The sequence below is a fragment of the Astatotilapia calliptera genome, chromosome 14, assembly GCF_964374335.1.
Source record: "Astatotilapia calliptera chromosome 14, fAstCal68.1, whole genome shotgun sequence".
Lineage (NCBI taxonomy): Eukaryota > Metazoa > Chordata > Actinopteri > Cichliformes > Cichlidae > Astatotilapia > Astatotilapia calliptera.
The window spans coordinates 32,073,440-32,099,986 of NC_137435.1; the positions used below are offsets into that span (position 1 = coordinate 32,073,440).

General features: G+C 42.3%; 11 non-coding genes and 1 pseudogene across 11 annotated transcripts; all 12 read right to left on the reverse strand.

The window, feature by feature from the left end:
* Positions 1-374: 374 nt before the first annotated feature.
* Positions 375-575, reverse strand: LOC113037054 (U2 spliceosomal RNA; annotated as a pseudogene).
* Positions 576-9,392: 8,817 nt separating this feature from the next.
* On the reverse strand, positions 9,393-9,504 carry LOC145420259 (U5 spliceosomal RNA). Its single transcript, XR_013901584.1, has one exon. It is a non-coding gene; the product is annotated as a U5 spliceosomal RNA (small nuclear RNA).
* A 1,890-nt stretch (positions 9,505-11,394) lies between these two features.
* Positions 11,395-11,585, reverse strand: LOC145420251 (U2 spliceosomal RNA). The gene has a single exon (XR_013901577.1). It is a non-coding gene; the product is annotated as a U2 spliceosomal RNA (small nuclear RNA).
* A 1,094-nt stretch (positions 11,586-12,679) lies between these two features.
* LOC145420257 (U5 spliceosomal RNA) lies at positions 12,680-12,792 on the reverse strand. Its single transcript, XR_013901581.1, has one exon. It is a non-coding gene; the product is annotated as a U5 spliceosomal RNA (small nuclear RNA).
* Positions 12,793-14,672: 1,880 nt separating this feature from the next.
* On the reverse strand, positions 14,673-14,863 carry LOC113037050 (U2 spliceosomal RNA). The gene has a single exon (XR_003274555.2). It is a non-coding gene; the product is annotated as a U2 spliceosomal RNA (small nuclear RNA).
* A 1,094-nt stretch (positions 14,864-15,957) lies between these two features.
* Positions 15,958-16,070, reverse strand: LOC113037065 (U5 spliceosomal RNA). Its single transcript, XR_003274564.1, has one exon. It is a non-coding gene; the product is annotated as a U5 spliceosomal RNA (small nuclear RNA).
* Positions 16,071-17,963: 1,893 nt separating this feature from the next.
* LOC145420249 (U2 spliceosomal RNA) lies at positions 17,964-18,154 on the reverse strand. Its single transcript, XR_013901574.1, has one exon. It is a non-coding gene; the product is annotated as a U2 spliceosomal RNA (small nuclear RNA).
* Positions 18,155-19,248: 1,094 nt separating this feature from the next.
* Positions 19,249-19,361, reverse strand: LOC145420260 (U5 spliceosomal RNA). Its single transcript, XR_013901585.1, has one exon. It is a non-coding gene; the product is annotated as a U5 spliceosomal RNA (small nuclear RNA).
* Positions 19,362-21,242: 1,881 nt separating this feature from the next.
* Positions 21,243-21,433, reverse strand: LOC145420252 (U2 spliceosomal RNA). Its single transcript, XR_013901578.1, has one exon. It is a non-coding gene; the product is annotated as a U2 spliceosomal RNA (small nuclear RNA).
* Positions 21,434-22,527: 1,094 nt separating this feature from the next.
* Positions 22,528-22,640, reverse strand: LOC145420258 (U5 spliceosomal RNA). Its single transcript, XR_013901582.1, has one exon. It is a non-coding gene; the product is annotated as a U5 spliceosomal RNA (small nuclear RNA).
* Positions 22,641-24,522: 1,882 nt separating this feature from the next.
* LOC145420253 (U2 spliceosomal RNA) lies at positions 24,523-24,713 on the reverse strand. Its single transcript, XR_013901579.1, has one exon. It is a non-coding gene; the product is annotated as a U2 spliceosomal RNA (small nuclear RNA).
* A 1,094-nt stretch (positions 24,714-25,807) lies between these two features.
* LOC113037063 (U5 spliceosomal RNA) lies at positions 25,808-25,920 on the reverse strand. Its single transcript, XR_003274562.1, has one exon. It is a non-coding gene; the product is annotated as a U5 spliceosomal RNA (small nuclear RNA).
* Between the last annotated feature and the right edge of the window lie 627 nt (positions 25,921-26,547).

The window sequence follows — 26,547 nt, forward strand, 5'->3', positions numbered from 1 at the left end:
TATCTATTTCTTACACACCAAACAATGAACTGTAGTACTCCTCTACCATCTTCAAAATATTATCCCGTCCAGTAACCGATTTCCCTTCCCTTTTTCCTCTTTCTTTTTCATTTGAGCAAAAAAATAGGCCGAGCACTTCTCCTGTTGCATATACTCCTCCTGCATAAATTTAAACATTCTTGTTTTTGCCCTCTCCTGAAACAAAACCTCCTGTTCCTTTAATAATATATTCAGTTCCTCGCTATCTTCCCAGTTTTTTTTCCTTATTTGTCTGAGCTTCTATCCCTGCACTTTCGCCGCTTGCGGCTGCTTTCTGGCTCTTGGTTTGGCCGACCTTACTTTGTTTGGCTTTCTTGCTTTTGCACAAAGTCAGTAAAGGGGGCACCGTTCCCGGAGGCGCTGCAATACCGGGTCGATGCGTGGAGCGAACGGAGCGAGCCCCTTATTCGGCTCCCTGTTCTAAAAATGCGTTTAATACGTTGCCCCCAAATCGGGGGCGTATCAGATATTAAACTGATAAGAACAGCTTTTTTTTACTTCTTTTATTTTCTTTCCACAACAATTCAAAAAACTTTTTCCATTTCCATTACAAAGACATATTTACATTTCATTTCTTTCCCACATTCATTCATCGCAAACCAATCATTTTCATGTAACATATTCATATAACTTATTGCTTTTCATTGCTCCTTTTCCCTTTCTCCCTTCCTTACTCTTTACCTACCACCACTTTTTAGGTGCCTTCGCAGTAAAGAAGGAAGGGAAATCTTTCCATCTATCCTTGATCGTGTCTATTCCCCATTTTTGTAGTTCATGCCAGTATGTCTTTTCGAATTCCCTCTCTACAGCTTTAGTCGTACCTATTTCCCCCTCTTTATATCCTCCCATTATACAACTCTGTCTTGCCTTCCACAATTTCATTTTTACAATTGTTAACAACATACATCGTATTTTATATCTCTCTTTTTCTATGCTGTTAGCCCTGAAAAGGGTAATCTCTTCATAAGTCACCGTGCCCAAACCTTTATACTTCCCCTTTACCCTTTCCCATACCTTTTTTGCGTATTCGCATCCCCAAAGTACGTGTTCTATTGTTTCCTCTTCTACGCAGTTGTCCCTCGGACACTTTTTCTGTTTTCCCAAGTTATGTGCATACATGGTGATCCTCACGGGTAACCTTTTGTGTAAATGCATCCAATTAAAATCCTTCAAAACATTTTTAAAGGTCTTATCCTGTGCACATTTCCACACTTCTGGACTCACCGGTACCTGGTTATAATTAGCTTTCCATACCATTTTCTTGTATAAAAGTTTATGGTTTAGTACGGTATCCACCTCTTTACATTCAGCATGTTTCTTTCCCCATCCCAGCATCCTCTGAAAATATTTTGGTCTAGTTTCCGCCTTTGGTCCCTTATTTTCCCACCCTATCAAAAAACGGTATGGAATCGCTAACCAAAACCATAACAATATTTGACATTTATGGACATAGTTCTGTTTCAATAGCTTGCATACATTTGCATAAAACATTGTGTCTAACTTCAAAGGGACATTTGGTACCCCTTTCCCACCATCTTCAATTTCTTGATACATTTGCGTTCTTTTGACATACTCATAACCCCCCCAAATAAATTTAAATATCGCTCTGGTTATTTGCGCTCTGTAGATCTGAGGCATCGGAAACACATAGGCCAGATGTAATAACTTTGGCACCACCTCACTCTTTATAATCAGAACCTTCCCCGTAATTGTTAATTTCCTTGCTTTCCAAAGGCCCAGCTTCTTTTCTACCGCACTTAACCTTTTTTTCCAATTGCTAAGCTCATCTCCTTCCTTATTTCCAAAGGTGATTCCTAAAATATTCATTGGGCCTTGGCACAAAGTAAAATCACAGATATTATCTCTTCTACCCTCCCATGTCCCCAAATATTTATACATCGACTTCTCTTTATTTATCTTTGATCCAGTCGCTTTTTCGTAAATATCTAAAATTTCTATCGCACCCTTTAAACTATCATCATCTGCCAGATATAATACTGTATCGTCCGCATACTGCGATATCTTTAAAACTTCCCCCCGCGGCATCGGAATCCCTTTTACTCTCTGGCTTTCCCTTATTGCGCAAGCCAAAGGTTCAACATACAGTACATAAAGAACAACAGATAATGGACATCCTTGCCTCAAACCCTTTGTTTGATACACTTTTTCTGTAAGGAATCCATTTACTTTTATTTTCAGACTTATGCCGTTGTATAAATTTTTTACCCATTTTTTAAATTTCTCTCCCAAGCCCATATACTGCATTACCCTCCACAAAAAATCATAATCTACCCTATCAAAGGCCTTTTGTTGATCTAGGCTCACACATAGTGCTGGCAAATTTCTATCTCTAACGTATGTGAGTATGTCTCTGTGTAGTTGCACGTTCCAAGACATTTGCCTCCCCCTGACCCCACACGTCTGATCCTTCTCCACTATTTGCATCATTACTCCCGCGAGTCTATTTGCCAATATCCTACTCAGGATCTTATAATCCACACATAGCATAGTTAACGGTCTATAATTATCAAGTTGTTGTGGGTTACCTTTCTTGAATAGAATAGAAACCACACCCGTCTTCATACTCTCTGTCATCTCCTTTCCCTCCATGATTTCCTTAAAAACTCCCAACAAATGTTTCCCCACCATTCCCCAAAAAGTTTCGTAAAATTCCTTTGTTAATCCATCTATCCCTGGCACTTTGTTTGCCTTCATTCCTTTTAATACTTTATATGCCTCCCCTATTGTAACTTCCCCTTCTAAACTGTCGCTTTCTTCTCCCGTTAATCTCTTTTTTATTTTCTTTAAGAAAAAATCCCCTTTTTCTCCCTCTAATTTTTCTTTTCTAAACAAGGCCTCATAATACTCCTTCGCCGTTTTAAGCATATTTTCCTTCCCTTCTATCATTTTCCCATCCTTCTCTAATTTTATTATAACTCCCTTTTTTTCCTTACTTTTCATCTTTTTAAAGAAAAAGGCCGAACATTTCTCGTTCTCCTCATACTCCTCCTGCTTTATCTTATATGTTTCAGCCCTTGCCTTCCTTTCAAGTAGTTCTTCCTGCTTCAATCTTAAACTTTCCATTTTCTCGTCCATGTTTTTGTTGTTTCCTTTTTCATTTTGTAGTGTATAAGTATATTCTATTTCTTTTTGCAATATACGAAATTCCTCTTTCCTTACGCTGGACCTTTCCGTACAATAATCCACCGTGAACTTTTTTATTTTGTTTTTTACATCCTCCCACCAATGCAGTTTATTTATATATAAGCTTTCCATCTCCTCCCATAAAGGGAAGAGCTCTGCAAACCTTTCCTTATATTCTTTTTCCATAAGTACTTCGTTATTCAGTTTCCAGTATCCTTTTCCATAATCTATTCCTTCTATCTCCAAATCCACCACTATCATTTGATGATCTGTGAACAAAGCCGGTATTATTTTCCCTTGTTTTATTTTACACTTTTTCTCTATCAAGATGTAATCTAATCTACTTTCCATCCCTCTTGTGTTCTTCCATGTGTACCCCACTCTTTTCCCTTGTAGTGTGGCCATTACATCTATTAAACCGTATTTTTTTATAAAGGTCTTAAAAGGGAGCGAAGTTTTTATTTTCTCCAGTGAACAGTTGAAATCCCCTCCCACAAAAATATTTTTCTTTGTCATAAAACAAGTGTCCATTTTTGAAAGAAGTTCTCTTCTTAATTTGGGATCCACATATGCATACACATTTATTATACGGTTTTGTGTCCCACTTTTTTCCACATCTACAACCATAACCCTTCCCTGTATTAAAGTATAACTGTCCTTTATTCGTATACTTTTATTCCCACATAACACTCCTACCCCAGTCCCATGTACTCCCCCTATACTCCAGACCGATTCACCTCCTCTCCATTCCTTCGTAAAGAGGTCAACATCCCCCTCATCTTTTAAATGTACTTCCTGCAACAAGCAGACATCAAAATTATAATACAACAAAAATTCATAAACCATTTTTCTTTTCCGAGCATTCCTAAGTCCCCTTACATTTAATGTTATTATTCGAAAGTTTCCCATGTCTTAACACATAAATCAAAAAAAAAAAGGAAAACAAAAAAAAAGGGGATCTCAAAAACAAAACCAAAAACAAATCAAAACCATAGAAGTTTTATTTCAGTATCCCCATTTTTAACTCTTCATATTAACCTGCGCCAATAAGTTCTTAATAAAGGAATCTTCCGATTTTTCTTCGCTTTCAGCCTCTTCCCCCGTATCCCCATCACTAGTGAAGTCGCTTAAGGGGGTATGCATGCATTCAGTCTGTGTACCCCTCAAAACATGTCCCTCCGTATTTTCCACCTGCTCGATCCGTTCCTCCCTATCCTCTTTATTTTCCGTTTTTGTCTCTTCTGGAGAAGCACCTGAGCTCACCTTTCTCCGCCTCTTTGCTGATTTTCTCCGCGGCTTCGCTACTACTGCCCACACCTGTCCGTCCTCCGCTTGTTTCTCTCTCTCGGCGTCCGATTCACGTAATGTTTCTTCCTCCTTATTCCTCTGCTCTACTCCACCTTCCTTGCTCCCAGCTCTCTCCTCGTTAAGGTGATCTTCGGCAGCCGTTGACGCCTCCTGTGTTCTTTTTCTGATATCAGCTTCTGCATCCGATTTTCTGTAATGTTCATTTCCTGCCGCTTCAGAATATGACCTTGGCCTAGTACAATCTCTTGCCATATGGGTCTCTGAATCGCACAAATGACATTTTCTAGGTTCCTTACAGTCTTTAGTTATGTGGCCTATCTTCCCGCAACTCCTGCACCTCATTTGTTCACACCTGTCCGCATTATGTCCGGTACTGCCACATTTTCTGCACGCTTGGGGCTGCCCAGCATACACTAGGAAACCCCTATCTGCTCCTATGGAGAATACCGCGGGTGGATGGCAATATCCGTCCTCGGTAGACGTATCCACATTTAATTTGACTCGGAATTGTCTTTTTCCGGTCCATAGTCCTAAGCCATCCTTTATTTTGCGCACTCCTGGTAGTACTGTGACGTACCTTCCTAAGAAGTACTTAATTGTCTCTTCCGAAACCCAAGGGTTATACATATGGATCGTTAAAATCCTATAATCATTTCTGTACAAAGGAGTTACCGTATATTTCTTTAGTTCTTCGTTTTCTTCTCCGTGAAATCTCCTTCTCACCTCCTCCGCACATTCTCCCGTGCAAAAGGTTACATCATAATGTTTACTTGCCGTACTCTGCTGGAGGCAGTAGATTTCCTCAGGCTTTATCTTTAAAGCCTCGTAAAGGATCCTTCGTCCGAAGTTAATTCTGTCATGAATCTCGTCCTCTTTCTCCATCAACTCGAATCTCAAAGTATTTCTTGTACCTTGCATCCATGTATTTCTCTCATGAAAATTGGCCGACGCCGCCGCCATCCTGCATTGCTTCTCGCCTTGTAACTGATAAGAACAGATTTTTTTTTTTTCTTTTTTATTTTTACTTACAACACCATCTTACATTTCCATTTGCTCAACATTCCATTGAATACTTTTCATATTTCACAAAAACATCTTTTACATCATTCATAATAATCCTTCCACCTGTCCTTAATCGTGTCTATTCCCCATCTTTGTAATTCATGCCGATATATCCCCTCAAATTCCCTCTCTATATCCTTTATTGTTCCCATCTCTTTCCATTCATACCCCCCCTTTATATACCCCTGTCTTGCCCTCCATATCTTAAGTTTTGTAATTGATAACAACATACAACGTATTTTATTTTCCTCCTTCTTTTTATCCTTAGGCCTAAGATAAGTTATTTCCTCATATGTCAAAGCCTCTAGTCCCTTATACCTCCTCTTCATTCCAGCCCATACCTTTTTTGCATATTTGCACCCCCATAGGACGTGTTCAATCGTTTCTTCCTCTGTGCAATTATCCCTCGGACATTCTTTTAACTTCCCCAAATTATGTGCATACATCGTAGTCCTTACAGGTAATTTCCTATGTAGGTGCATCCAATTAAAATCTTTCAAAACATTCTTATAACTCTTATCCTGTGCGTATTCCCAAACTTCCGAACTCACTATCCCCTGGTTGTAGTTAGCATTCCTCACCAGTTTTTTATACAGAAGTTTATGATTTTGTATTGTATCCACCTCCCTGCACTCTATATGTCTCTTTCCCCACTTAACCATCCTCTGAAAGTATTCTGGTCTTGTCTCTGCCTTCGGCCCCTGATTTTCCCACCCAATTAAAAACCGGTATGGAATAGCTAACCAGAACCATAACAATATCTGACATTTATGAATATATGGCTTCTTTAACAGCGTACACACATTTGCATAAAAAATCGTATCTAACTTTAACGGAATGTTCGGTACCCCTTTTCCCCCATCGGCAACCTCCTGATACATTTGTACTCTCTTTACGTACTCGTAACCTCCCCATATAAAGTTAAATATTCCCCTCATTATTTGTGCTCTAAATACTTGTGGCATCGGGAACACATAGCCTAGATACAATAATTTCGGCACCACCTCACTCTTTATCACTAACACCTTCCCAGTAATTGTAAGCTTCCTCATTTTCCATAGTCGTAATTTCCTTTCCACCTCTGCCATCTTCCCCTTCCAGTTCCAAATAGCATCGCCCTCCTTATTCCCAAAAGAAATTCCTAGAATGTCCATAGGACCTTCACACAAAGTATAATCACAAATATTTTCCCTTCTACCTTCCCACGTCCCCAAGTACTTATATTTTGTCTTTTCCTTATTTATTTTTGATCCTGTAACTTCCTCATATATTTTTAATATTTCCACAACTTCTCTTAAACTGTCGTCGTCCGCTAAATATAGTATAGTATCATCCGCATATTGAGATATTTTCAAACATTCCCCCCCCGGCATCATTATCCCCCTCACTCTTTTATTCTCCCGAATCGCACAAGCCAATGGTTCAACATATAATACATAGAGTACCACCGATAACGGGCACCCTTGTCTCAACCCCCTCGCTTGATGAACTTTTTCCGTGAGGAACCCGTTCAATTTGATTTTTGAATATATCTCTTTATAAAGGATCCTCACCCACCTTATAAATTGTTTTCCCAAGCCCATCTTAGTCATTACCTCCCACAAAATTTCGTAATCTAGCCTATCAAATGCCTTTTGTTGGTCTAAACTTACACAGATTGCCGCCATTTTTCTATCCTTTACATATGCAAGTATGTCTCTATGTAATTGTATATTCCATGAAATTTGTCTCCCCTTCACCCCACACGTTTGATCACTTCCCACTATGTCCGACATTACCCCTACCAATCTATTTGCAATTATCTTACTTAAAATCTTATAATCTACACATAACATAGTGAGCGGTCTATAATTATCAAGTAAATGAGGATTCCCTTTCTTAAATAATAACGAAATCACACCCGTCCTCATACTCTCCGCCATCTCTTCCCCCTCTAATATTTCTTTAAAGACCTCCAACAAATGTGACCCTATCACTCCCCAAAATACCTCATAAAATTCTTTCGTTAATCCATCTATTCCTGGTACCCTATTTACCTTCATTCCCTTTACCACCTTATATGCCTCTTCCATCGTTATTTCCCTTTCCAGAAACTCCCTATCTTCCTCTACTAATCTCCTCTTTAATGACCCCAAAAGAACATCTCTTTTTTCTGTCCCTACTTTTTCTTTTCTAAATAAATCCTCGTAATATTCTTTTACTACCCCCAACATGCCTTCCCTCCCTATAATCTCCTTCCCATCCTTTTCCAATTTCTCTATAACCCCCCTTTTATCCCTACTTTTCATCTTTTTAAAAAAATATGCGGAACACCTTTCATCTTCCTCATACTCTTTCTGTTTTAATTTATATGTTTCTGCTCTTGCCTTCCTCTCTAATAACTCTTCTTGCCTCACCTTTAAGTCTTCAGTTTTCAAATCTACATTTTTTTCCTTCCCCTCCTTTTGTATAACATAAATATGTTCTATCTCTTTTTGTAACATATTAAATTCTTCTTTTCTACGTTTAGATCTATCTATACAATATTCTATCGTAAATTTTTTTATCTTGCATTTTACATCCTCCCACCAATCCCCTTTTTTTCCATAAAGTTCTTTTACTTTCACCCATAAAGGGAAGATCTCTAAAAATTTATCCCTATAATCTTTTTCCTTTAACACCTCATTATTTAATTTCCAATATCCCTTCCCGTATTCCATCCCTTCTATCTCCAAATCCTACTACACTTGATCTTAGCCAAAAGGCCGAGAAGCGATGGCCTCCCGCAGGTTCCTGGCTGAGCCGCCTTCTCGGGACACTTCTCGCTTGTGACGGTGCGCTCTTTCACTTGGCTCACAGGGAGGGAGCCGCTTCAAATCTCCGCCCACCTACAGTACGTCAGAGGCCTGCGGAGCTTCCTGGAACTGTGCGTGTAGCTGAGATATACTGAGTGTGAACATTCTCAAAACTGTATTGTATATAGTTGATTTATTTTTTATTGTGTAAATTTAATTTATGTAAAACTAAGGTTCCACGTGTCACTGTTGAAGTGGGGCATTAATCAGTGTGACGCCACTTGTAAACATGGGGTTTCCCAGCCAGAGCTGCATGGACTCCACACTGGTGAGGCACACTTTCTGTAGCTCCTCTCCCTGTACTAAATTATACATTTAAATTTGGTGTATTTTTCTTTGCTAACTATTAGTTCTCATGGCTAAAAGCTCCCAAAGTGTTTTTGATTGCTTTGAACGAGAAAAATAGTAATTGGAACTGCGTTTTATCTGTTACACCATCCGTTTATGTGGTCCTTACTTGTGCTAAACAGGGATGAGGAGAGGCCTGCTGTTGCTGTGTGACACTGATTTTGCTGCTGCACTTTGTCTTCTAGGTATGTGTAAATGTATAGGTTATGTTTTATGTGTATAATGAGTTCATCACCTGAGGCTGCACACTGCATAGTATTTTCAGCCATGTTGAGAAAAGTTAAAGTTGTTTGAATATGTATTGTGTAATTGATCCATCTTAGTGGGGATTTAAATATTACAAGTTATTATTAGTGGCTTCATATTTGTCTCTGTTTGACCCCACTATAACATTTGACTTTAAAGTGGCTGTTGGGAGAATCGTTGTTTTGATAGATTGTATTTTCTTTTATATATTGTAAGCAGAGCTGCATGGACTCCACACTGGGATGAGGAGAGGCCTGCTGTTGCTGTGTGACACTGATTTTGCTGCTGCACTTTGTCTTTTAGAAATAAATCCAGTTTCCAGCCAGTCTGTCGTCACAACGCAGTCAACCATTTGAAATCTGCTACACGCGCTTTCTTCTATTTCTTCTTTTGAACAACGAGGAGAGGGGCCAGCCAGACGGCAGACCCTGCCAAAAATAGGTGCAACTCCTATGCTCACTCTCCACGGAAGTCTTTAGTAAAAGGCGAAAGACTTGTACGTTTTGAAGAGAAGCCAGAGTGTGTGTTTCTTTGGCCTCGCAGGAAGCCGCAGTGACTCCTCGTCCCGGCTTCCGGCGTCACGGTAGGCCCTGTTTGCTTGGCTGAAGGGGCAGATCTCAGGCCCCGCCTGCTCTGCTCCAGAGTTCCACTTTGACAGGAAAGGGGTGACTGGAGAGGAGCACATATGTTACTGTAATACATCACATCCAATTTCAAAGGGATGTATTGGACATCCCTCCCACCTTTTGATATTGTCTGATATATAGTTGTTCTTTTACATATTCATACCCCCCCCCCCCCCCCCCCCATATTAATTTAAAAATTCCCCGTGTTAGCACCTTCCTATGAGTCTGTGGCATTGGAAAGACATATGCCAAATGGAGTAGGGCAGGTAAGATGTCAGCTTTTACGGCCAAAACTTTGCCAGTTATAGTGAGCTTTCTTTTTGACCACATCCCCAATTTCTTTAAGATCTTCGCTATCTTCAAATCCCAGTTGTAATTTGCTGGATTTCCAAAATCAATGCCCAGGACCTGCATGGACCCTTCACACAAAGAAAGCCCGCAAAGCGTCTGTCTCCTACCTGCCCATCGTCCCAAAAATGTATATTTTGATTTCTCCTCATTGACCTTTGACCCCGCAGCGCTCTCAAAGGTCTGTATTGTTCGTATCATCTCCCTCACACTTCCATCATCTTCCAAGTAAAGAACTGTGTCGTCAGCGTACTGGGAGATCTTCAACACCTCCCCCCTGGCAAGGGCACTCCTCTAATTTTCTCGTTTCCTCTTATTGCACATGCTAAAGGTTCTACATATATAACATAGAGTAGGGCGGACAGGGGGCAACCCTGCCGTAGCCCTCTCGTTTGTTGTACTTCCTCTGTTAAGTGTCCATTTATCTTTATCTTGCAGATTATGTCAGTATACATCATACTTATCCAATTCAAAAATTTACCTCCTATATCAAAATTTCTCATCACCCTCCATAAGAAATCATGATTGACCCTATCAAAAGCTTTTTCCTGATCAAGTGTTACGCATATTGTTGTCAAGTTCCTCTCTTCGATGTATGTAAGCACATCTCTATGTAATTGTAAGTTCCAACCAATCTGCCTGCCCTTTACCCCGCATGTCTGGTCTGCATTAATAATAGCAGGCAAGACTCGGGCCAGGCGTCTTGCTAGAGTTCGACTCAAAATTTTGTAGTCCACGCAGACCATTGAAAGAGGCCTATAATTTGAAAGCACAGCAGGTGAGCCTTTCTTATGTAGAAAACTTATCACACCCGTCCTCATACTCTTTGGCATTCTACCCGTTTCACACATTTCTTCAAATACCTCCAACAAGTGGTCTCCGATGAGATCCCAAAAGGTGATGTAAAACTCCTTTGTGAGTCCATCTATCCCAGGTACCTTGTTATTCTTCATTGTCTTTATCGCCTCGTATAGTTCGTGGTTTGTTATGCTCCTTTCCAAAAGCTTCCTTGCGTCCTCTGGTAACCTCTCTTTCAGAAAACCTAAAACCATTTCTTGAGCCCCTCTATCTACTTCTTCCACACCAAACAATGAACTGTAGTACTCCTCTACCATCTTCAAAATATTATCCCGTCCAGTAACCGATTTCCCTTCCCTTTTTCCTCTTTCTTTTTCATTTGAGCAAAAAAATAGGCCGAGCACTTCTCCTGTTGCATATACTCCTCCTGCATAAATTTAAACATTCTTGTTTTTGCCCTCTCCTGAAACAAAACCTCCTGTTCCTTTAATAATATATTCAGTTCCTCGCTATCTTCCCAGTTTTTTTCCTTATTTCTCTGAGCTTCTATCCCTGCACTTTCGCCGCTTGCGGCTGCTTTCTGGCTCTTGGTTTGGCCGACCTTACTTTGTTTGGCTTTCTTGCTTTTGCACAAAGTCAGCAAAGGGGGCACCGTTCCCGGAGGCGCTGCAATACCGGGTCGATGCGTGGAGCGAACGGAGCGAGCCCCTTATTCGGCTCCCTGTTCTAAAAATGCGTTTAATACGTTGCCCCCAAATCGGGGGCGTATCAGATATTAAACTGATAAGAACAGCTACTACACTTGATCTTAGCCAAAAGGCCGAGAAGCGATGGCCTCCCGCAGGTTCCTGGCTGAGCCGCCTTCTCGGGACACTTCTCGCTTGTGACGGTGCGCTCTTTCACTTGGCTCACAGGGAGGGAGCCGCTTCAAATCTCCGCCCACCTACAGTACCTCAGAGGCCTGCGGAGCTTCCTGGAACTGTGCGTGTAGCTGAGATATACTGAGTGTGAACATTCTCAAAACTGTATTGTATATAGTTGATTTATTTTTTATTGTGTAAATTTAATTTATGTAAAACTAAGGTTCCACGTGTCACTGTTGAAGTGGGGCATTAATCAGTGTGACGCCACTTGTAAACATGTTGCGTGTGTGGGGTTTCCCAGCCAGAGCTGCATGGACTCCACACTGGTGAGGCACACTTTCTGTAGCTCCTCTCCCTGTACTAAATTATACATTTAAATTTGGTGTATTTTTCTTTGCTAACTATTAGTTCTCATGGCTAAAAGCTCCCAAAGTGTTTTTGATTGCTTTGAACGAGAAAAATAGTAATTGGAACTGCGTTTTATCTGTTACACCATCCGTTTATGTGGTCCTTACTTGTGCTAAACAGGGATGAGGAGAGGCCTGCTGTTGCTGTGTGACACTGATTTTGCTGCTGCACTTTGTCTTCTAGGTATGTGTAAATGTATAGGTTATGTTTTATGTGTATAATGAGTTCATCACCTGAGGCTGCACACTGCATAGTATTTTCAGCCATGTTGAGAAAAGTTAAAGTTGTTTGAATATGTATTGTGTAATTGATCCATCTTAGTGGGGATTTAAATATTACAAGTTATTATTAGTGGCTTCATATTTGTCTCTGTTTGACCCCACTATAACATTTGACTTTAAAGTGGCTGTTGGGAGAATCGTTGTTTTGATAGATTGTATTTTCTTTTATATATTGTAAGCAGAGCTGCATGGACTCCACACTGGGATGAGGAGAGGCCTGCTGTTGCTGTGTGACACTGATTTTGCTGCTGCACTTTGTCTTTTAGAAATAAATCCAGTTTCCAGCCAGTCTGTCGTCACAACGCAGTCAACCATTTGAAATCTGCTACACGCGCTTTCTTCTATTTCTTCTTTTGAACAACGAGGAGAGGGGCCAGCCAGACGGCAGACCCTGCCAAAAATAGGTGCAACTCCTTAGCCTCACTCTCCACGGAAGTCTTTAGTAAAAGGCGAAAGACTTGTACGTTTTGAAGAGAAGCCAGAGTGTGTGTTTCTTTGGCCTCGCAGGAAGCCGCAGTGACTCCTCGTCCCGGCTTCCGGCGTCACGGTAGGCCCTGTTTGCTTGGCTGAAGGGGCAGATCTCAGGCCCCGCCTGCTCTGCTCCAGAGTTCCACTTTGACAGGAAAGGGGTGACTGGAGAGGAGCACATATGTTACTGTAATACATCACATCCAATTTCAAAGGGATGTATTGGACATCCCTCCCACCTTTTGATATTGTCTGATACATAGTTGTTCTTTTACATATTCATACCCCCCCCCCATATTAATTTAAAAATTCCCCGTGTTAGCACCTTCCTATGAGTCTGTGGCATTGGAAAGACATATGCCAAATGGAGTAGGGCAGGTAAGATGTCAGCTTTTACGGCCAAAACTTTGCCAGTTATAGTGAGCTTTCTTTTTGACCACATCCCCAATTTCTTTAAGATCTTCGCTATCTTCAAATCCCAGTTGTAATTTGCTGGATTTCCAAAATCAATGCCCAGGACCTGCATGGACCCTTCACACAAAGAAAGCCCGCAAAGCGTCTGTCTCCTACCTGCCCATCGTCCCAAAAATGTATATTTTGATTTCTCCTCATTGACCTTTGACCCCGCAGCGCTCTCAAAGGTCTGTATTGTTCGTATCATCTCCCTCACACTTCCATCATCTTCCAAGTAAAGAACTGTGTCGTCAGCGTACTGGGAGATCTTCAACACCTCCCCCCTGGCAAGGGCACTCCTCTAATTTTCTCGTTTCCTCTTATTGCACATGCTAAAGGTTCTACATATATAACATAGAGTAGGGCGGACAGGGGGCAACCCTGCCGTAGCCCTCTCGTTTGTTGTACTTCCTCTGTTAAGTGTCCATTTATCTTTATCTTGCAGATTATGTCAGTATACATCATACTTATCCAATTCAAAAATTTACCTCCTATATCAAAATTTCTCATCACCCTCCATAAGAAATCATGATTGACCCTATCAAAAGCTTTTTCCTGATCAAGTGTTACGCATATTGTTGTCAAGTTCCTCTCTTCGATGTATGTAAGCACATCTCTATGTAATTGTAAGTTCCAACCAATCTGCCTGCCCTTTACCCCGCATGTCTGGTCTGCATTAATAATAGCAGGCAAGACTCGGGCCAGGCGTCTTGCTAGAGTTCGACTCAAAATTTTGTAGTCCACGCAGACCATTGAAAGAGGCCTATAATTTGAAAGCACAGCAGGTGAGCCTTTCTTATGTAGAAAACTTATCACACCCGTCCTCATACTCTTTGGCATTCTACCCGTTTCACACATTTCTTCAAATACCTCCAACAAGTGGTCTCCGATGAGATCCCAAAAGGTGATGTAAAACTCCTTTGTGAGTCCATCTATCCCAGGTACCTTGTTATTCTTCATTGTCTTTATCGCCTCGTATAGTTCGTGGTTTGTTATGCTCCTTTCCAAAAGCTTCCTTGCGTCCTCTGGTAACCTCTCTTTCAGAAAACCTAAAACCATTTCTTGAGCCCCTCTATCTACTTCTTCCACACCAAACAATGAACTGTAGTACTCCTCTACCATCTTCAAAATATTATCCCGTCCAGTAACCGATTTCCCTTCCCTTTTTCCTCTTTCTTTTTCATTTGAGCAAAAAAATAGGCCGAGCACTTCTCCTGTTGCATATACTCCTCCTGCATAAATTTAAACATTCTTGTTTTTGCCCTCTCCTGAAACAAAACCTCCTGTTCCTTTAATAATATATTCAGTTCCTCGCTATCTTCCCAGTTTTTTTCCTTATTTCTCTGAGCTTCTATCCCTGCACTTTCGCCGCTTGCGGCTGCTTTCTGGCTCTTGGTTTGGCCGACCTTACTTTGTTTGGCTTTCTTGCTTTTGCACAAAGTCAGCAAAGGGGGCACCGTTCCCGGAGGCGCTGCAATACCGGGTCGATGCGTGGAGCGAACGGAGCGAGCCCCTTATTCGGCTCCCTGTTCTAAAAATGCGTTTAATACGTTGCCCCCAAATTGGGGGCGTATCAGATATTAAACTGATAAGAACAGCTACTACACTTGATCTTAGCCAAAAGGCCGAGAAGCGATGGCCTCCCGCAGGTTCCTGGCTGAGCCGCCTTCTCGGGACACTTCTCGCTTGTGACGGTGCGCTCTTTCACTTGGCTCACAGGGAGGGAGCCGCTTCAAATCTCCGCCCACCTACAGTACCTCAGAGGCCTGCGGAGCTTCCTGGAACTGTGCGTGTAGCTGAGATATACTGAGTGTGAACATTCTCAAAACTGTATTGTATATAGTTGATTTATTTTTTATTGTGTAAATTTAATTTATGTAAAACTAAGGTTCCACGTGTCACTGTTGAAGTGGGGCATTAATCAGTGTGACGCCACTTGTAAACATGTTGCGTGTGTGGGGTTTCCCAGCCAGAGCTGCATGGACTCCACACTGGTGAGGCACACTTTCTGTAGCTCCTCTCCCTGTACTAAATTATACATTTAAATTTGGTGTATTTTTCTTTGCTAACTATTAGTTCTCATGGCTAAAAGCTCCCAAAGTGTTTTTGATTGCTTTGAACGAGAAAAATAGTAATTGGAACTGCGTTTTATCTGTTACACCATCCGTTTATGTGGTCCTTACTTGTGCTAAACAGGGATGAGGAGAGGCCTGCTGTTGCTGTGTGACACTGATTTTGCTGCTGCACTTTGTCTTCTAGGTATGTGTAAATGTATAGGTTATGTTTTATGTGTATAATGAGTTCATCACCTGAGGCTGCACACTGCATAGTATTTTCAGCCATGTTGAGAAAAGTTAAAGTTGTTTGAATATGTATTGTGTAATTGATCCATCTTAGTGGGGATTTAAATATTACAAGTTATTATTAGTGGCTTCATATTTGTCTCTGTTTGACCCCACTATAACATTTGACTTTAAAGTGGCTGTTGGGAGAATCGTTGTTTTGATAGATTGTATTTTCTTTTATATATTGTAAGCAGAGCTGCATGGACTCCACACTGGGATGAGGAGAGGCCTGCTGTTGCTGTGTGACACTGATTTTGCTGCTGCACTTTGTCTTTTAGAAATAAATCCAGTTTCCAGCCAGTCTGTCGTCACAACGCAGTCAACCATTTGAAATCTGCTACACGCGCTTTCTTCTATTTCTTCTTTTGAACAACGAGGAGAGGGGCCAGCCAGACGGCAGACCCTGCCAAAAATAGGTGCAACTCCTTAGCCTCACTCTCCACGGAAGTCTTTAGTAAAAGGCGAAAGACTTGTACGTTTTGAAGAGAAGCCAGAGTGTGTGTTTCTTTGGCCTCGCAGGAAGCCGCAGTGACTCCTCGTCCCGGCTTCCGGCGTCACGGTAGGCCCTGTTTGCTTGGCTGAAGGGGCAGATCTCAGGCCCCGCCTGCTCTGCTCCAGAGTTCCACTTTGACAGGAAAGGGGTGACTGGAGAGGAGCACATATGTTACTGTAATACATCACATCCAATTTCAAAGGGATGTATTGGACATCCCTCCCACCTTTTGATATTGTCTGATACATAGTTGTTCTTTTACATATTCATACCCCCCCCCCCCCCCCCCCCCCCATATTAATTTAAAAATTCCCCGTGTTAGCACCTTCCTATGAGTCTGTGGCATTGGAAAGACATATGCCAAATGGAGTAGGGCAGGTAAGATGTCAGCTTTTACGGCCAAAACTTTGCCAGTTATAGTGAGCTTTCTTTTTGACCACATCCCCAATTTCTTTAAGATCTTCGCTATCTTCAAATCCCAGTTGTAATTTGCTGGATTTCCAAAATCAATGCCCAGGACCTGCATGGACCCTTCACACAAAGAAAGCCCGCAAAGCGTCTGTCTCCTACCTGCCCATCGTCCCAAAAATGTATATTTTGATTTCTCCTCATTGACCTTTGACCCCGCAGCGCTCTCAAAGGTCTGTATTGTTCGTATCATCTCCCTCACACTTCCATCATCTTCCAAGTAAAGAACTGTGTCGTCAGCGTACTGGGAGATCTTCAACACCTCCCCCCTGGCAAGGGCACTCCTCTAATTTTCTCGTTTCCTCTTATTGCACATGCTAAAGGTTCTACATATATAACATAGAGTAGGGCGGACAGGGGGCAACCCTGCCGTAGCCCTCTCGTTTGTTGTACTTCCTCTGTTAAGTGTCCATTTATCTTTATCTTGCAGATTATGTCAGTATACATCATACTTATCCAATTCAAAAATTTACCTCCTATATCAAAATTTCTCATCACCCTCCATAAGAAATCATGATTGACCCTATCAAAAGCTTTTTCCTGATCAAGTGTTACGCATATTGTTGTCAAGTTCCTCTCTTCGATGTATGTAAGCACATCTCTATGTAATTGTAAGTTCCAACCAATCTGCCTGCCCTTTACCCCGCATGTCTGGTCTGCATTAATAATAGCAGGCAAGACTCGGGCCAGGCGTCTTGCTAGAGTTCGACTCAAAATTTTGTAGTCCACGCAGACCATTGAAAGAGGCCTATAATTTGAAAGCACAGCAGGTGAGCCTTTCTTATGTAGAAAACTTATCACACCCGTCCTCATACTCTTTGGCATTCTACCCGTTTCACACATTTCTTCAAATACCTCCAACAAGTGGTCTCCGATGAGATCCCAAAAGGTGATGTAAAACTCCTTTGTGAGTCCATCTATCCCAGGTACCTTGTTATTCTTCATTGTCTTTATCGCCTCGTATAGTTCGTGGTTTGTTATGCTCCTTTCCAAAAGCTTCCTTGCGTCCTCTGGTAACCTCTCTTTCAGAAAACCTAAAACCATTTCTTGAGCCCCTCTATCTACTTCTTCCACACCAAACAATGAACTGTAGTACTCCTCTACCATCTTCAAAATATTATCCCGTCCAGTAACCGATTTCCCTTCCCTTTTTCCTCTTTCTTTTTCATTTGAGCAAAAAAATAGGCCGAGCACTTCTCCTGTTGCATATACTCCTCCTGCATAAATTTAAACATTCTTGTTTTTGCCCTCTCCTGAAACAAAACCTCCTGTTCCTTTAATAATATATTCAGTTCCTCGCTATCTTCCCAGTTTTTTTCCTTATTTCTCTGAGCTTCTATCCCTGCACTTTCGCCGCTTGCGGCTGCTTTCTGGCTCTTGGTTTGGCCGACCTTACTTTGTTTGGCTTTCTTGCTTTTGCACAAAGTCAGCAAAGGGGGCACCGTTCCCGGAGGCGCTGCAATACCGGGTCGATGCGTGGAGCGAACGGAGCGAGCCCCTTATTCGGCTCCCTGTTCTAAAAATGCGTTTAATACGTTGCCCCCAAATTGGGGGCGTATCAGATATTAAACTGATAAGAACAGCTACTACACTTGATCTTAGCCAAAAGGCCGAGAAGCGATGGCCTCCCGCAGGTTCCTGGCTGAGCCGCCTTCTCGGGACACTTCTCGCTTGTGACGGTGCGCTCTTTCACTTGGCTCACAGGGAGGGAGCCGCTTCAAATCTCCGCCCACCTACAGTACCTCAGAGGCCTGCGGAGCTTCCTGGAACTGTGCGTGTAGCTGAGATATACTGAGTGTGAACATTCTCAAAACTGTATTGTATATAGTTGATTTATTTTTTATTGTGTAAATTTAATTTATGTAAAACTAAGGTTCCACGTGTCACTGTTGAAGTGGGGCATTAATCAGTGTGACGCCACTTGTAAACATGTTGCGTGTGTGGGGTTTCCCAGCCAGAGCTGCATGGACTCCACACTGGTGAGGCACACTTTCTGTAGCTCCTCTCCCTGTACTAAATTATACATTTAAATTTGGTGTATTTTTCTTTGCTAACTATTAGTTCTCATGGCTAAAAGCTCCCAAAGTGTTTTTGATTGCTTTGAACGAGAAAAATAGTAATTGGAACTGCGTTTTATCTGTTACACCATCCGTTTATGTGGTCCTTACTTGTGCTAAACAGGGATGAGGAGAGGCCTGCTGTTGCTGTGTGACACTGATTTTGCTGCTGCACTTTGTCTTCTAGGTATGTGTAAATGTATAGGTTATGTTTTATGTGTATAATGAGTTCATCACCTGAGGCTGCACACTGCATAGTATTTTCAGCCATGTTGAGAAAAGTTAAAGTTGTTTGAATATGTATTGTGTAATTGATCCATCTTAGTGGGGATTTAAATATTACAAGTTATTATTAGTGGCTTCATATTTGTCTCTGTTTGACCCCACTATAACATTTGACTTTAAAGTGGCTGTTGGGAGAATCGTTGTTTTGATAGATTGTATTTTCTTTTATATATTGTAAGCAGAGCTGCATGGACTCCACACTGGGATGAGGAGAGGCCTGCTGTTGCTGTGTGACACTGATTTTGCTGCTGCACTTTGTCTTTTAGAAATAAATCCAGTTTCCAGCCAGTCTGTCGTCACAACGCAGTCAACCATTTGAAATCTGCTACACGCGCTTTCTTCTATTTCTTCTTTTGAACAACGAGGAGAGGGGCCAGCCAGACGGCAGACCCTGCCAAAAATAGGTGCAACTCCTTAGCCTCACTCTCCACGGAAGTCTTTAATAAAAGGCGAAAGACTTGTACGTTTTGAAGAGAAGCCAGAGTGTGTGTTTCTTTGGCCTCGCAGGAAGCCGCAGTGACTCCTCGTCCCGGCTTCCGGCGTCACGGTAGGCCCTGTTTGCTTGGCTGAAGGGGCAGATCTCAGGCCCCGCCTGCTCTGCTCCAGAGTTCCACTTTGACAGGAAAGGGGTGACTGGAGAGGAGCACATATGTTACTGTAATACATCACATCCAATTTCAAAGGGATGTATTGGACATCCCTCCCACCTTTTGATATTGTCTGATACATAGTTGTTCTTTTACATATTCATACCCCCCCCCCCATATTAATTTAAAAATTCCCCGTGTTAGCACCTTCCTATGAGTCTGTGGCATTGGAAAGACATATGCCAAATGGAGTAGGGCAGGTAAGATGTCAGCTTTTACGGCCAAAACTTTGCCAGTTATAGTGAGCTTTCTTTTTGACCACATCCCCAATTTCTTTAAGATCTTCGCTATCTTCAAATCCCAGTTGTAATTTGCTGGATTTCCAAAATCAATGCCCAGGACCTGCATGGACCCTTCACACAAAGAAAGCCCGCAAAGCGTCTGTCTCCTACCTGCCCATCGTCCCAAAAATGTATATTTTGATTTCTCCTCATTGACCTTTGACCCCGCAGCGCTCTCAAAGGTCTGTATTGTTCGTATCATCTCCCTCACACTTCCATCATCTTCCAAGTAAAGAACTGTGTCGTCAGCGTACTGGGAGATCTTCAACACCTCCCCCCTGGCAAGGGCACTCCTCTAATTTTCTCGTTTCCTCTTATTGCACATGCTAAAGGTTCTACATATATAACATAGAGTAGGGCGGACAGGGGGCAACCCTGCCGTAGCCCTCTCGTTTGTTGTACTTCCTCTGTTAAGTGTCCATTTATCTTTATCTTGCAGATTATGTCAGTATACATCATACTTATCCAATTCAAAAATTTACCTCCTATATCAAAATTTCTCATCACCCTCCATAAGAAATCATGATTGACCCTATCAAAAGCTTTTTCCTGATCAAGTGTTACGCATATTGTTGTCAAGTTCCTCTCTTCGATGTATGTAAGCACATCTCTATGTAATTGTAAGTTCCAACCAATCTGCCTGCCCTTTACCCCGCATGTCTGGTCTGCATTAATAATAGCAGGCAAGACTCGGGCCAGGCGTCTTGCTAGAGTTCGACTCAAAATTTTGTAGTCCACGCAGACCATTGAAAGAGGCCTATAATTTGAAAGCACAGCAGGTGAGCCTTTCTTATGTAGAAAACTTATCACACCCGTCCTCATACTCTTTGGCATTCTACCCGTTTCACACATTTCTTCAAATACCTCCAACAAGTGGTCTCCGATGAGATCCCAAAAGGTGATGTAAAACTCCTTTGTGAGTCCATCTATCCCAGGTACCTTGTTATTCTTCATTGTCTTTATCGCCTCGTATAGTTCGTGGTTTGTTATGCTCCTTTCCAAAAGCTTCCTTGCGTCCTCTGGTAACCTCTCTTTCAGAAAACCTAAAACCATTTCTTGAGCCCCTCTATCTACTTCTTCCACACCAAACAATGAACTGTAGTACTCCTCTACCATCTTCAAAATATTATCCCGTCCAGTAACCGATTTCCCTTCCCTTTTTCCTCTTTCTTTTTCATTTGAGCAAAAAAATAGGCCGAGCACTTCTCCTGTTGCATATACTCCTCCTGCATAAATTTAAACATTCTTGTTTTTGCCCTCTCCTGAAACAAAACCTCCTGTTCCTTTAATAATATATTCAGTTCCTCGCTATCTTCCCAGTTTTTTTCCTTATTTCTCTGAGCTTCTATCCCTGCACTTTCGCCGCTTGCGGCTGCTTTCTGGCTCTTGGTTTGGCCGACCTTACTTTGTTTGGCTTTCTTGCTTTTGCACAAAGTCAGCAAAGGGGGCACCGTTCCCGGAGGCGCTGCAATACCGGGTCGATGCGTGGAGCGAACGGAGCGAGCCCCTTATTCGGCTCCCTGTTCTAAAAATGCGTTTAATACGTTGCCCCCAAATCGGGGGCGTATCAGATATTAAACTGATAAGAACAGCTACTACACTTGATCTTAGCCAAAAGGCCGAGAAGCGATGGCCTCCCGCAGGTTCCTGGCTGAGCCGCCTTCTCGGGACACTTCTCGCTTGTGACGGTGCGCTCTTTCACTTGGCTCACAGGGAGGGAGCCGCTTCAAATCTCCGCCCACCTACAGTACCTCAGAGGCCTGCGGAGCTTCCTGGAACTGTGCGTGTAGCTGAGATATACTGAGTGTGAACATTCTCAAAACTGTATTGTATATAGTTGATTTATTTTTTATTGTGTAAATTTAATTTATGTAAAACTAAGGTTCCACGTGTCACTGTTGAAGTGGGGCATTAATCAGTGTGACGCCACTTGTAAACATGTTGCGTGTGTGGGGTTTCCCAGCCAGAGCTGCATGGACTCCACACTGGTGAGGCACACTTTCTGTAGCTCCTCTCCCTGTACTAAATTATACATTTAAATTTGGTGTATTTTTCTTTGCTAACTATTAGTTCTCATGGCTAAAAGCTCCCAAAGTGTTTTTGATTGCTTTGAACGAGAAAAATAGTAATTGGAACTGCGTTTTATCTGTTACACCATCCGTTTATGTGGTCCTTACTTGTGCTAAACAGGGATGAGGAGAGGCCTGCTGTTGCTGTGTGACACTGATTTTGCTGCTGCACTTTGTCTTCTAGGTATGTGTAAATGTATAGGTTATGTTTTATGTGTATAATGAGTTCATCACCTGAGGCTGCACACTGCATAGTATTTTCAGCCATGTTGAGAAAAGTTAAAGTTGTTTGAATATGTATTGTGTAATTGATCCATCTTAGTGGGGATTTAAATATTACAAGTTATTATTAGTGGCTTCATATTTGTCTCTGTTTTACCCCACTATAACATTTGACTTTAAAGTGGCTGTTGGGAGAATCGTTGTTTTGATAGATTGTATTTTCTTTTATATATTGTAAGCAGAGCTGCATGGACTCCACACTGGGATGAGGAGAGGCCTGCTGTTGCTGTGTGACACTGATTTTGCTGCTGCACTTTGTCTTTTAGAAATAAATCCAGTTTCCAGCCAGTCTGTCGTCACAACGCAGTCAACCATTTGAAATCTGCTACACGCGCTTTCTTCTATTTCTTCTTTTGAACAACGAGGAGAGGGGCCAGCCAGACGGCAGACCCTGCCAAAAATAGGTGCAACTCCTTAGCCTCACTCTCCACGGAAGTCTTTAGTAAAAGGCGAAAGACTTGTACGTTTTGAAGAGAAGCCAGAGTGTGTGTTTCTTTGGCCTCGCAGGAAGCCGCAGTGACTCCTCGTCCCGGCTTCCGGCGTCACGGTAGGCCCTGTTTGCTTGGCTGAAGGGGCAGATCTCAGGCCCCGCCTGCTCTGCTCCAGAGTTCCACTTTGACAGGAAAGGGGTGACTGGAGAGGAGCACATATGTTACTGTAATACATCACATCCAATTTCAAAGGGATGTATTGGACATCCCTCCCACCTTTTGATATTGTCTGATACATAGTTGTTCTTTTACATATTCATACCCCCCCCCCCCATATTAATTTAAAAATTCCCCGTGTTAGCACCTTCCTATGAGTCTGTGGCATTGGAAAGACATATGCCAAATGGAGTAGGGCAGGTAAGATGTCAGCTTTTACGGCCAAAACTTTGCCAGTTATAGTGAGCTTTCTTTTTGACCACATCCCCAATTTCTTTAAGATCTTCGCTATCTTCAAATCCCAGTTGTAATTTGCTGGATTTCCAAAATCAATGCCCAGGACCTGCATGGACCCTTCACACAAAGAAAGCCCGCAAAGCGTCTGTCTCCTACCTGCCCATCGTCCCAAAAATGTATATTTTGATTTCTCCTCATTGACCTTTGACCCCGCAGCGCTCTCAAAGGTCTGTATTGTTCGTATCATCTCCCTCACACTTCCATCATCTTCCAAGTAAAGAACTGTGTCGTCAGCGTACTGGGAGATCTTCAACACCTCCCCCCTGGCAAGGGCACTCCTCTAATTTTCTCGTTTCCTCTTATTGCACATGCTAAAGGTTCTACATATATAACATAGAGTAGGGCGGACAGGGGGCAACCCTGCCGTAGCCCTCTCGTTTGTTGTACTTCCTCTGTTAAGTGTCCATTTATCTTTATCTTGCAGATTATGTCAGTATACATCATACTTATCCAATTCAAAAATTTACCTCCTATATCAAAATTTCTCATCACCCTCCATAAGAAATCATGATTGACCCTATCAAAAGCTTTTTCCTGATCAAGTGTTACGCATATTGTTGTCAAGTTCCTCTCTTCGATGTATGTAAGCACATCTCTATGTAATTGTAAGTTCCAACCAATCTGCCTGCCCTTTACCCCGCATGTCTGGTCTGCATTAATAATAGCAGGCAAGACTCGGGCCAGGCGTCTTGCTAGAGTTCGACTCAAAATTTTGTAGTCCACGCAGACCATTGAAAGAGGCCTATAATTTGAAAGCACAGCAGGTGAGCCTTTCTTATGTAGAAAACTTATCACACCCGTCCTCATACTCTTTGGCATTCTACCCGTTTCACACATTTCTTCAAATACCTCCAACAAGTGGTCTCCGATGAGATCCCAAAAGGTGATGTAAAACTCCTTTGTGAGTCCATCTATCCCAGGTACCTTGTTATTCTTCATTGTCTTTATCGCCTCGTATAGTTCGTGGTTTGTTATGCTCCTTTCCAAAAGCTTCCTTGCGTCCTCTGGTAACCTCTCTTTCAGAAAACCTAAAACCATTTCTTGAGCCCCTCTATCTACTTCTTCCACACCAAACAATGAACTGTAGTACTCCTCTACCATCTTCAAAATATTATCCCGTCCAGTAACCGATTTCCCTTCCCTTTTTCCTCTTTCTTTTTCATTTGAGCAAAAAAATAGGCCGAGCACTTCTCCTGTTGCATATACTCCTCCTGCATAAATTTAAACATTCTTGTTTTTGCCCTCTCCTGAAACAAAACCTCCTGTTCCTTTAATAATATATTCAGTTCCTCGCTATCTTCCCAGTTTTTTTCCGTATTTCTCTGAGCTTCTATCCCTGCACTTTCGCCGCTTGCGGCTGCTTTCTGGCTCTTGGTTTGGCCGACCTTACTTTGTTTGGCTTTCTTGCTTTTGCACAAAGTCAGCAAAGGGGGCACCGTTCCCGGAGGCGCTGCAATACCGGGTCGATGCGTGGAGCGAACGGAGCGAGCCCCTTATTCGGCTCCCTGTTCTAAAAATGCGTTTAATACGTTGCCCCCAAATCGGGGGCGTATCAGATATTAAACTGATAAGAACAGCTACTACACTTGATCTTAGCCAAAAGGCCGAGAAGCGATGGCCTCCCGCAGGTTCCTGGCTGAGCCGCCTTCTCGGGACACTTCTCGCTTGTGACGGTGCGCTCTTTCACTTGGCTCACAGGGAGGGAGCCGCTTCAAATCTCCGCCCACCTACAGTACCTCAGAGGCCTGCGGAGCTTCCTGGAACTGTGCGTGTAGCTGAGATATACTGAGTGTGAACATTCTCAAAACTGTATTGTATATAGTTGATTTATTTTTTATTGTGTAAATTTAATTTATGTAAAACTAAGGTTCCACGTGTCACTGTTGAAGTGGGGCATTAATCAGTGTGACGCCACTTGTAAACATGTTGCGTGTGTGGGGTTTCCCAGCCAGAGCTGCATGGACTCCACACTGGTGAGGCACACTTTCTGTAGCTCCTCTCCCTGTACTAAATTATACATTTAAATTTGGTGTATTTTTCTTTGCTAACTATTAGTTCTCATGGCTAAAAGCTCCCAAAGTGTTTTTGATTGCTTTGAACGAGAAAAATAGTAATTGGAACTGCGTTTTATCTGTTACACCATCCGTTTATGTGGTCCTTACTTGTGCTAAACAGGGATGAGGAGAGGCCTGCTGTTGCTGTGTGACACTGATTTTGCTGCTGCACTTTGTCTTCTAGGTATGTGTAAATGTATAGGTTATGTTTTATGTGTATAATGAGTTCATCACCTGAGGCTGCACACTGCATAGTATTTTCAGCCATGTTGAGAAAAGTTAAAGTTGTTTGAATATGTATTGTGTAATTGATCCATCTTAGTGGGGATTTAAATATTACAAGTTATTATTAGTGGCTTCATATTTGTCTCTGTTTTACCCCACTATAACATTTGACTTTAAAGTGGCTGTTGGGAGAATCGTTGTTTTGATAGATTGTATTTTCTTTTATATATTGTAAGCAGAGCTGCATGGACTCCACACTGGGATGAGGAGAGGCCTGCTGTTGCTGTGTGACACTGATTTTGCTGCTGCACTTTGTCTTTTAGAAATAAATCCAGTTTCCAGCCAGTCTGTCGTCACAACGCAGTCAACCATTTGAAATCTGCTACACGCGCTTTCTTCTATTTCTTCTTTTGAACAACGAGGAGAGGGGCCAGCCAGACGGCAGACCCTGCCAAAAATAGGTGCAACTCCTTAGCCTCACTCTCCACGGAAGTCTTTAGTAAAAGGCGAAAGACTTGTACGTTTTGAAGAGAAGCCAGAGTGTGTGTTTCTTTGGCCTCGCAGGAAGCCGCAGTGACTCCTCGTCCCGGCTTCCGGCGTCACGGTAGGCCCTGTTTGCTTGGCTGAAGGGGCAGATCTCAGGCCCCGCCTGCTCTGCTCCAGAGTTCCACTTTGACAGGAAAGGGGTGACTGGAGAGGAGCACATATGTTACTGTAATACATCACATCCAATTTCAAAGGGATGTATTGGACATCCCTCCCACCTTTTGATATTGTCTGATACATAGTTGTTCTTTTACATATTCATACCCCCCCCCCCCCCCCCCCATATTAATTTAAAAATTCCCCGTGTTAGCACCTTCCTATGAGTCTGTGGCATTGGAAAGACATATGCCAAATGGAGTAGGGCAGGTAAGATGTCAGCTTTTACGGCCAAAACTTTGCCAGTTATAGTGAGCTTTCTTTTTGACCACATCCCCAATTTCTTTAAGATCTTCGCTATCTTCAAATCCCAGTTGTAATTTGCTGGATTTCCAAAATCAATGCCCAGGACCTGCATGGACCCTTCACACAAAGAAAGCCCGCAAAGCGTCTGTCTCCTACCTGCCCATCGTCCCAAAAATGTATATTTTGATTTCTCCTCATTGACCTTTGACCCCGCAGCACTCTC